The 10,694-nt window shown below is 41.1% G+C and overlaps 1 pseudogene; it reads left to right on the top strand.

The window, feature by feature from the left end:
- The first annotated feature begins 9,293 nt into the window (after positions 1-9,293).
- On the top strand, positions 9,294-9,797 carry LOC121016198 (cofilin-1-like; annotated as a pseudogene).
- The last annotated feature ends 897 nt before the right edge of the window (positions 9,798-10,694 follow it).

Genomic DNA, 10,694 nt, shown 5'->3' with positions numbered 1-10,694 from the left:
CTGAAGAAGCCGTAGAAATGCAAGACATGTGATAGGCTTCTCTGCTCTGACTCTGGTTTATCCAATATTAGTTTTGAATGTGGTTGACAACAGACATCAGAAGCTGGTTTAAGTGAGTATATGTCAAACCCTAACAAGTGACTCTTACTTTGTTGAGAGGATTATCAGCCTCAGTAAGAATCGGATGAAGGTATGGACTGGAAAAATGCAATTACACCCACTAAAATTCCACAAATTTGGCCCATGCTTAAATCAGCTTAACATAAACCAAATCAACACAGACTTGACTTTTATTCCTAAAGTCAACTAGGCATCACATCAATGTCAAGGAACATGAAGTAAGAGAGAAGAAGCCCCTGGAAAATGGCCAGATTTTTAAGACTCCATGCCATATGAGTCTTTTTCCTTGGGTTGAGCCTTGTTACCATTAATTAGTGACTTCACTTGGGACTAAAGGGGTATCAACCATCTGACTTCCATTTGTCAAGAGATTTCTGATAAAAAGCAAAAAAAATGAACGCATGGTAAATTCTGGACTACCTATGTTCCCCAAGGGTTTGGCATATGACTAAGCAAATACACTAGCCCAATGGTTCCACCTTTCTAAATGAATGGGCCTGGCTCCAGAAAACACAAATCTTATAAGGTTGCCTGGACTGCCAGCTGCCTCAATTTTAGCACAACGATTTAATGTATTTTAAATAAATGTAACATAAGGAAAAAATGCTTTGTACAAATTGGTCATCTGTTGTTTTTCTGGCTGGCACCATGATTTATGTAATATATCAGTAGAACGACATCTCTCTATCTGTCTCTTGGATAACAAAGTACATATGCAAGTTTCTTTATAGTGCTTTAACCCCCTGATGACTAGAAAGGTCCTACTGATGATTTATTTCTTATACAGAGTCTAAGTAAGTTAAAGAAGCTGTCAAATAATTCAAGTATTTTATGTTTTATCTGTTCTACTCTTACCCTGGATGCCACCATCATATTCCTCACACTCAGAGCTGTGCATTGTTGTTTTCATTGTGTACAAAAGTCAGCACTCAAGATTTGGGTGACATCCATCTCTACTCAAACTAGCATTAACTAAATTGTCATAATATCCCAAATTAGTCTTTATTGATTTATGCTAATCATAAGGGCCACATGTGTATATTTACTTTCTATTCCTTCTTTTCTCCTCACGGAAAAAAATAGAAATAATATATTCCTCCAGTTTAGCAAAGCATAATGCAATTCTTGTTTTTGGTAGAGTACCAATACCAGGGATGACATCAGCACAAATCACTAGAGCATGAAATAGAACAATTTTTTAACCTATTTTGGATCACACAAATATATTGTGAAAGTCTTATGAAAATTTGGAGGCCTCTCCCCAGAGCAATGTATATTAGCTCTTACATAAAATTTTGCATAAAATTTCAAGAGGTTCACAAGCCAGAAGAACATAACAATATGATTTTGTATGTCTTTCAAAGATAAAGCATTGTTTTAGCTCTCTAATTAATCCCACAGGAATAACATGGTGGATTTGTGTTGTAGCTTGCTTGTAACAATTGTTTCTGGACTAGTTAGCTTTTTTTTTGGAGCTAATGAGGAAGGGGGTCATAGGTTCAATTCATTTAGGGGTCAGTTGGTTGTCATACAAAGAAAAGGCCTTTGCCATATTGCTGGCCCACCATCTTGCAAATTTATGCATTTTCTCACCAATGAGAGAGTGGATGGCTAAGAACAAATCATCATTTCTTCTGGAAGGAAAACTCACAAGTGCTTTTCCTTGCTTTGAGGATATCAATAATTATATAATTATTGGAAGTGGCAATGTATTATAGAAAGAGGATGAGGGTCAAGAGATCAGAGCCAAAGTCTGCCATAAACTAGCAAACTGTAGGACTTTCAGCAAGTTATTTGGCTTCTCTGGGTCTGTCTTCTCATTAAATAAGAGGATCATACTACATAATAAGAAATATTTCAACTCAAAAACTCTAATATTAAGGATAATTGTATATGGAGAAAGAATTGCATATTGTAGCAAAAACAAAAGTACATACAAATGGGGAGCCCCTGACAGTATTCAAATGATTCCATAGTAATAGCAAAGTTCCCTGACTGAAGCATTCTTATCACTGTCATTGATTATGGGAAAGCTTAATTCACAAAAATGTGACATACTGATTTACTTTTATAGTCAATCTACATATATATAGATAGATAGATAGATAGATAGATAGATAGTGCTTTAACCCCCTGATGACTACACACACACACACACACACACACACACACACACTATTATAGTCCATGTTCTTAGCTCCTAAGGAAGAAAATACACACGCACCAGTAAGTTAACAAAAGAGAAGAATATAATTTTTAAATATGTAAAACTTTGTTGGTTCAGCAGAAAGGGACAGGGAGAGATCCTGAAAGGAACCCATCTTTCCCTAAGTCGGAAAAATCAGACAGTTTCTCTGTATAGGCTGATGAAACAAAGCACAGATTAAAGCATGTAATTACCAAACTTACACTACTTATGATAAAAACACCACCTATCTTTAAAACCTCTATGTATTTCTTTTTTTTTTTTTAGATGTAACATACCACATACACACAACACACACACACACACACACACACACACACACACACACTGGATAGACACTGTTAAGTCACGTTTCATGGTTTGGTTTGGTTTTGTTTTTCTTTTTTTCCAACACCAAAAAATGCCTCTCTTTTCATTTGTTTTATAGTCTGCTAATTTGGCTACGGAGCTAATGCCCATTTAAGGGAATATGGTGTGGGACGACTGTGCAGCAATATTAAGTGAGGAAGCCATATGTTTCTTAGCCCCAGCATACTGTCTGTGACTGCCCTCACCCTTGTGGGTTAGCTTTTTCATCAGATAGGCCTGCAGCGGGCGGGATGCCTTTTTTACAGGTGTTTGGTGGAGATCACACACAAAATAAAGATTTCTAAGGGGAGTGAGGTGTGCAAAACATCCAGAAATAGCAACTTGTTTTCACTTAAGATGCGATCCACAGAGGACTGTTCAGACTCTTAATTTATAGTATTATCTTTATATATCATAAGTGACTGCCTGCCCCTAGGTAGCTGACACAGTGCCTGGCATATTCAGAGCTGTCTGGTTTCGATCATGTTATAGTCTGTCTAGAAAAGTATTAGAAACAAACTTCTTACGCCACTAGATTCAGTGACCAAAACTGAAAATACATTTCATCAGAGAAGCGTTTCATGTTAAATTCCAAGGGTACACTTTCTAATGAGGAGATTAAAAGGTAGTGTCATTAAATATGTCCACACTACCAAACCCCTTTTTACAAACTGTCATCAGAGTCTCTTCTAATTTGCTATTTGGGGGTGCCATTGAAGAGAGAGAGGCAGAAACATACAATAAAGTCAAAAAGGCCCTCAACTAAGCAGAAGGTTAAACACAGGCACTGACAGTTCCCATCATCTGAAATTATATTATCGTGGTTTCCTTGAGCTCAAGAGAATTCTCTTCTACTGACTCATTTGCTGCCCAAATTAAAGTGTAGGTGCACACAGCCTCAAAGAGGAAATCAAACAAGAGAGAGGGTATAAAAACAATACAACTGGAGAAGCATGAGGTTTATATTTTTATGCTAATGTGCTGGTAAGAAAAGGGCTCCATTTGGGGAGCAATAAAGAAAGGGGTGGGGGGGAGGCTGTGAGCAGATCTCGGTAAAAAACACAGAGGCTTTCTATGCAGATGGGGGATTTAAAAGAAGTAAAATGATAACCACATAGTCAAGAGACTAGAAAAGAGACCTTGATGTTTGATAGTTGTAATAACCTGCAGAGTGCTCTAATGGCTCGGGGATCAGGTGCAGAGCTCCAGCAATAACGAGAGCTGAATAATTATCTCGGCCGTATCTGTATCACCAAAGTCCCAGCGTATGAGCTATATAAGGAGGCTTCTGCTGCCTCTCCAAGATTTCCTGAAATGTTAAATCACTGATTTGGGAGCACTTCCAGCATTAGTACTGCCCAGTTAGAAAGAAATAAAGCCCAGAATTCTCCTGTGGCAGTTCTAATGTCTTTGTTAATTATGAATTATGGGTAAACATGCAGACTCACAGAGGTCACGGCTGTCAGCAACAATAGTTTTCAAGAAGGATTTTTACGAGGGTCTTTTTCACTCCACCATAATGTCCATTTTATATACATAAACAGAGCCAGGCATACAAAAAATGGTGTTTGCTTTTGAGGGGAGCTGTATTTTTTTTCTCTCTTTTCCTCACCTCCCCCTCCCCTTGTGTGGAGGCATGTAGCCACAGCCAAAGCAAAGCGGTTCCTAACTAGAGTTCTCCTCTGTGACTGACAACAGCTGCACCATTCCAAGGACTAGACAGAAAGTGTCGCTGGGGCTGAGGCTGGGTTAATGATCAGACACTGAAAACCCCCTCTTTCTTGTTAATAGAGTAAGCGGCCAGTTGGGTAACCCATCAGCAGTGGTCACCTTTCACATACAATGGAGAAACAAAAGCTGCATACAGTATGCTTGATTAACCTCACTTAAATGGCAATGCTAATCTCAAATCTATCCCAAGAGTGTATATAAACAGGATTAAAATTATATTATGTGTGGATCCAGCCCAACAAAAGCAACTGGCACAAAATCATTTTAATTAGGTGGTAGCGGCTGTAACTCATTCAACTTTGGCATTAATTCTTTTCGTCCCATCAAAGAACTTCTGGGCCTTACTGTAAGACAGTGTGAATGCAGGCTAAAGGAGATGCTCGGTGGACATGAATCACTCTCATGCCTCAGCTTCACCCATTATGTGTTGACATATTGAAGGTAGGTTAGACAGTACAACCAGATCAAACTCTGATTAGAATATTCAGAAAATCTGTGACGATCTTTGTACGCAACTTTGTCTAGGCAGACAACATATACAGAAAAATGGGTTGGCAAATTTTGCCATGCTGACCTTCAAATGTCAAATAATGGTAGTATTAGTACTCACTTTGGGGACTGTTTTCTTCTCACATAGCAAACTTAGGAACTATGTTAACCTCTGGATGTGGGAAAAACAGATTTCATGGCCAGGCCCTCTTTACTTCTCTTTCCGCCCTTTCCACTCCTGGTCCATGTAAATGACATTTTCTTGTCATGGGGCCTATGAGGCCTCTCCAGGTTCTATCTCAGAACAGATGTCACAGGGCAACCTCCCACAACCCTTTCTTGAGGAAGGTCCTTTGTTTACTTGAACTGACTTTTAAGATGAAGGCCAAGCAAGGTTAATCACACTTCAGATCATATAAGAGAAAATACATTGTAAAGAAACATTCTCTTCAGTTTCACAGGGAACACAGAAATAACATGAAATCAAAATGCCCAGAGAGCATCAGGTAACTCCAATTTCTAGATGGTTCTGTCCAGCCCAAGTGCTTAGCGACAATGCAGTCTCGCTGTACACATCTGAGTTACCTGCAAGCCCTCACACTTTAATAACCATCATCCGAGGGGCGCCTGGCTGGCTCAGTGGGTTAAGTAACCAACTCTTGATTTTGGTTTAGGTCATGATCTCACGGTTCATGAGACTGAGCCCCATAATGGACTCTGCACTGACAGCACAGAGCCTGCTTGAGATTCTCTCTCCCTTTCTTTCTACCCCTCGCCCCACTCATATGCACATGTTCTCTCTCTCTCTCTCAAATAAAACATTTTTTTAAAAACATCATCCTATTTTTAAACCTGTTTCCTAGAAGAAATAGTACCTTAGGGGCGCCTGGGTGGCGCACTCGGTTAAGCGTCTGACTTCAGCCAGGTCACGATCTCGCGGTCCGGGAGTTCGAGCCCCGCGTCAGGCTCTGGGCTGATGGCTCAGAGCCTGGAGCCTGTTTCCGTTTCTGTGTCTCCCTCTCTCTCTGCCCCTCGCCCGTTCATGCTCTGTCTCTCTCTGTCCCAAAAATAAAAAAAAAAAAAGTTGAAAAAAAATTAAATAAAAAAAATAGTACCTTAGAGTGGGTTGATCTTTCTCAACCTATTCAGAAGGGAACACAAAGAAGAGTCCCACAGATGGTGTCCCCAGTCCCAACCTCCTCCCCCACAAACATTCCCAAGGCCTAGATGAGCCTCACCTTTCTCTCTCTGCCCTGCTACAGAAAGGACAGCTAGAGGCATGGTGCATCTCTTTTAGTAAGAACTCATAAGGGGGGCGCCTGGGTGGCTCAGTCGGTTGAGCGTCGGACTTCGACTCAGGTCATGAACTCGTGGATCGTGAGTTCGAGCCCCATGTCGGGCTCTGTGCTGACAGCTCGGAGCCTGGAGCCTGCTTCGGATTCTGTGTCTCGCTCTCTCTCTGCCCCTAACCCACTCGCATTCTGTCTCTGTCTCTCTCAAAAATAAATAAACATTAAAAAAATTTTATAAAAAGAAATCATAAAAAATTTAGGAAACTAATATGTATTAAATATATACCTTGGAACAGGCGTTGCCTTCCCAGTCATCCCATGCACCTCTAGCACATGACTCCTCACCCCTGGGGAGTTCTGACACAGCACCTATACCCAGGGCCTCACCCCCAAGGATACCGATGCAACTTGTTATGCAGTCAACACATATTATTATTATTATTATTATTATTATTGTTATTATGGTTATTAACAGTATTATTAACATGACTATGTAGATAAAATGAACTTACCAACCAGGGTGAAAAAAGGGAGTCTGTTATTGGCTTTAACTGAAAACTTCTAAAATATACGGAGAGAGATGTAGTCGTCTAACTTTGACGATAATAACTTGTAGAAAATCTGACTATAAATACCTTCAAGATCTGGGGGTGCTTAGGAAAGACACCAGGTTATTCTGGATGATAGAACAAAATACAGAAGTGAAGAAAAAGAGAAAAGTGAATTCAACGTTCAAACCAAGTGAAAGTTAGGCAAAGTCTGATTGACATGGGAAAAATGTGGCACGGCTTCCTTGAGAAACTGCATAGATGGTCAAGAAGGTAGTAATGAGAGAAAAATCCAGAATAGCAGGAAAAACAAGCTACTTTGCTAGCTGATTTTTGAATACGGAAAAAGAAATTGTTTTATTGAGTCAATAAACCAATTCCCATTTCATAATTCCTTAATTTTGTTTGGATTAAGAAACCAAACCATGTCTCCTAGGAGCAGAATAATTTTTACAGTGTGTTAAAAAGAAATCTTGCTGTATTTAAAAAAAATTTAAGTTTTAAACAAAGTCAGCTTATGCACCAGATTACCAGGACTCTGAGAAGCTCAGAAGTCAGGAGGAAAGAGGAGGGGTGATCTGGAGCTTGGCCATGGCTATCGTGAGGGAGGCGATTGGATCCACTCAAATGCTCCTTAAATCAAGCTTCTATTTTCTCTCTACTCTCATTTTCACTTTTGCCTTTTAATGTTGCCTGAATCTATTCCAAGTGTCCTTTGCCATGGCAACACCTGCAGGTGAAGGCCTTGCTCCTCACTGCCAGCCTCACCAGTGATGAAGAGGCAACTAATCACCGCACAAGGACAGGAGTGCAATCTCCAAGACACCCATGAACAATTTGAGTATGAGGGTGTCCCTGAAGCACCCTCTTCTCACAGGTGTTTAACCTGTTTAGCCATATACCAGGAAAAGGGAAAGTAAACGAAGACCCTTTATTTCGTTGGTGTTTTCATTTCATCATCTCCCCCAAAGCGCTGCATTATCTAAATTTGTATTAAGAGTCTCAAGGTGTCAGTTACTTCAGTGGCATGTCATAGGGTCTCAAAAGTGGAGAAGGAGCTCTCTCTGTCTCTCTGCTTGCCCTCCCTCTCCTACACCTCCAAGACCATGAGGATTTAAGGCCAGCTCTAATGCTAACCCTTACATGCCAAGTGACAATGGCCAGGGCCAAGGTGTACGACATCTCAGCCTTCTGGGCCTCTGTCAATCATTCCCCAATTCTGAAAACACTCTTATTCAGAGATGTTTTCAGTCCAATCACCTGTGCTTCTTATTCATGCCATCAGTAAACACAGAATGTTATCCACTTCTGTTTGACGTTACAGCCTTTCAAAATAGGCTCTTAAAGCACTTCATGAACCTTGTCTGGATGCCAAGTACGGCCTTTCTTCCCCTTATTCCAAGGGACAAACAGGCACACAAGAGCCAAGAATCTGACCCAGTGTCTGCCTCAAATGACTCAACACCAAGGCTAGAAAGAGCTCTGAAGAGCTGATGTTCCAACCACCCACTTACCCAGCCTGTCTTTGTTCATTATTATTTCTACAAAGCTTTATATACCTTGGCAGGTCAAGGAGACAACATGTGGCAAAGTAGTATCGTTACTTGTTGAGACTTATTGCAAAGTGTTCAGTGTGATTTAAACTCTATGCAAACTTGCTATTTCTTTTTATTTACAAAGTTGACATATTATTCTCTAAAATTTGCAATAGATGGGGCTGACATGTGATTGGGCAAGACAATGGCAGGACTTGAGCTTCGTGTAAGGCCTGCAAATCTAAACTCACAGTATAAAACCTCCATGTCTAATTGTTCTGCTTTCAAGAAGTCTCCTCTGTAAGCATAGCTGTTAGTGGTATTACATTCATTCCTCCATCAAATGCCAAATCAAAACTTTCAGCAGAAGTTTTGCTTTGGAAACCTCTGGGGTTAAAGGTCAGGAAGTTAGGAGCAAGCAACCAGCAGTCATCAGTCTCATGAATCATCTAGATGGTCCAAAGAATGTCTCCCATGGCCACCTACTCCTCTCCACTCTATTCTCAGTGCCCATGAAACTTGTTTTGTCAAACCTCCTCCCAGCTTTCTTAAGTAGCACATCCTCTTTGAGAGGGTGATTATAGTACCTCCTTCATAAGGTTGTTGTAAGTATCTAAGGGATTAATACATTGCTTACAAAAGTTACTGGAACATGGTGATCTTTCCATAATTGTTTATTATGTAAGAAAAGGAGGAATTCAGGAGGAAGAGATAAGACAAAGAATCTTAGATAAAGATTAAATTACACACTTAAGGACACACCAACTAGTGGTATAACCAAGACAGTCATGAAAGTCTCCAAACCTCTCATTCACAGTATGACCACTGCCATATTATGCAAGTGCCCAAATGAAATACAAAAACATCTACATATGAGCTAAAGACATAAACATATTCCATGTTAAAGACCACTTAAAATTTGAATTTGAAGATTTGGTTTTGTCAGTTGGATCAAGGCTGCAGCTGCAATAGCTCTCATCTTTCTGTCTCTCCTTGCTCTGCCTCACCTTTCATATCTGGAAATATGGCCTCTGGTGTGGCCATCTCTGATGGCATCATCAAAGCGTTTGATGACACGAAAGCACGTAAGTCATCAACCCCAGAGGAGGTGAAGAAGTGCAAGGTGCTGATGTTCTTCTGCCTGAATGAGGACAAGAATATCATCCTGAAGAAGGGCAAGGAGATTCTGGTAGGTGATCTGGGCCAAACTGTAGAAGACAAACCCTATGTCACCTTTGTGCAGATGCTCCAGATAAGTACTGCCACTATGCCCACTATGATGTAACCTAGGAGACCAAGGAGAACAAGAAGGAGGACCTGCTGTTTATCTTCTGGGCACCTGAGTCTGAACCCCTTAAAAGCACAGTGATCTATGCCAGCTCTAAGGACACCATCAAGAAGCTTACAGGGGTCAAGCACGAATTACAACCAAACTGCTACAACGAGGTCAAGGACCACTGTACCCTGACAGAGTAGCTGAAGGGAAGGGGGCAGTGCCATCATCTCTCTGGAGGGCACACCTTTGTGAGACCCCTCTGGCCTCCTGCCTAGAGCATCTGGCAGCCCCAGACCTACCTTCGGGGGATTGTAAGCCTTCCTCTTCCTGCCAGACTGGAGGGGTTGGTGGAATCAACCCCAGTCCCTTCACCCCAGTTGCCAAACAGCCCCCACCTCTTGCCTCCTTCCCTGACAGTTCTGGGCTTCCCAAACTGCTTTTGATCTTCTGATTCCTCTTGGGTTAAGGTAGACCAGTTGCCCCCAGGCACCTCAGTTTTTTTGGGGGGGGGTATACATTTTTTAATGATACCCCAACTCTCCACTTGTTCCTCCCCTTTCCCATGCTGCCAACTTCTACCTGCAATAGTGGCTCTGTGCTTGTCTGTTTCGTTCTGTATATAAATGGAATGTTGTGGAGATGACTCCTTCCTTGGGCTGCCTGGTTCCCCTCCCTTTTTCCCCCTGGCTGCTGCCACTCATGGAAGCAGGACCAGTAAGGGCCCCTCAATTTAAACACACACATACACACACACACAACAATAAAAAGGCTTGCTAATGGGAAAATAAAGTTTTAGTTTCTCAATTTATATACTTATGCTATCTATCTATATTTGATGTTTATTTATTTTTGAGAAACAGAGCATGAGTGGGGAAGGAGCGAAAGAAAGAGGGAGACACAGAATCAGAAGCAGGCTCCAGGCTCTGAGCTGTCAGCACAGAGCTCGAGCACAGGGCTTGGACTCATGAACCATAAGATCATGACCTGAGCTGAAGTTGGACACTTAACCAACTGAGCCACTCAGGTGCCCCTTATGCTATGTATATTAAGTTCAAAAAAAATAAATTAAAAATAATGAGCTTAAATGAATATATACATATACACACATAGAGAAGTTATGGTATATCCCCAGAGCCAGTGGATCATCTT

This window comes from Herpailurus yagouaroundi, unplaced genomic scaffold, assembly GCF_014898765.1.
Source record: "Herpailurus yagouaroundi ecotype Mexico unplaced genomic scaffold, PumYag 210, whole genome shotgun sequence".
NCBI lineage: Eukaryota > Metazoa > Chordata > Mammalia > Carnivora > Felidae > Herpailurus > Herpailurus yagouaroundi.
Note: the sequence above shows the minus strand (reverse complement) of the source record. Positions and strands in the feature narration are given on the sequence as shown.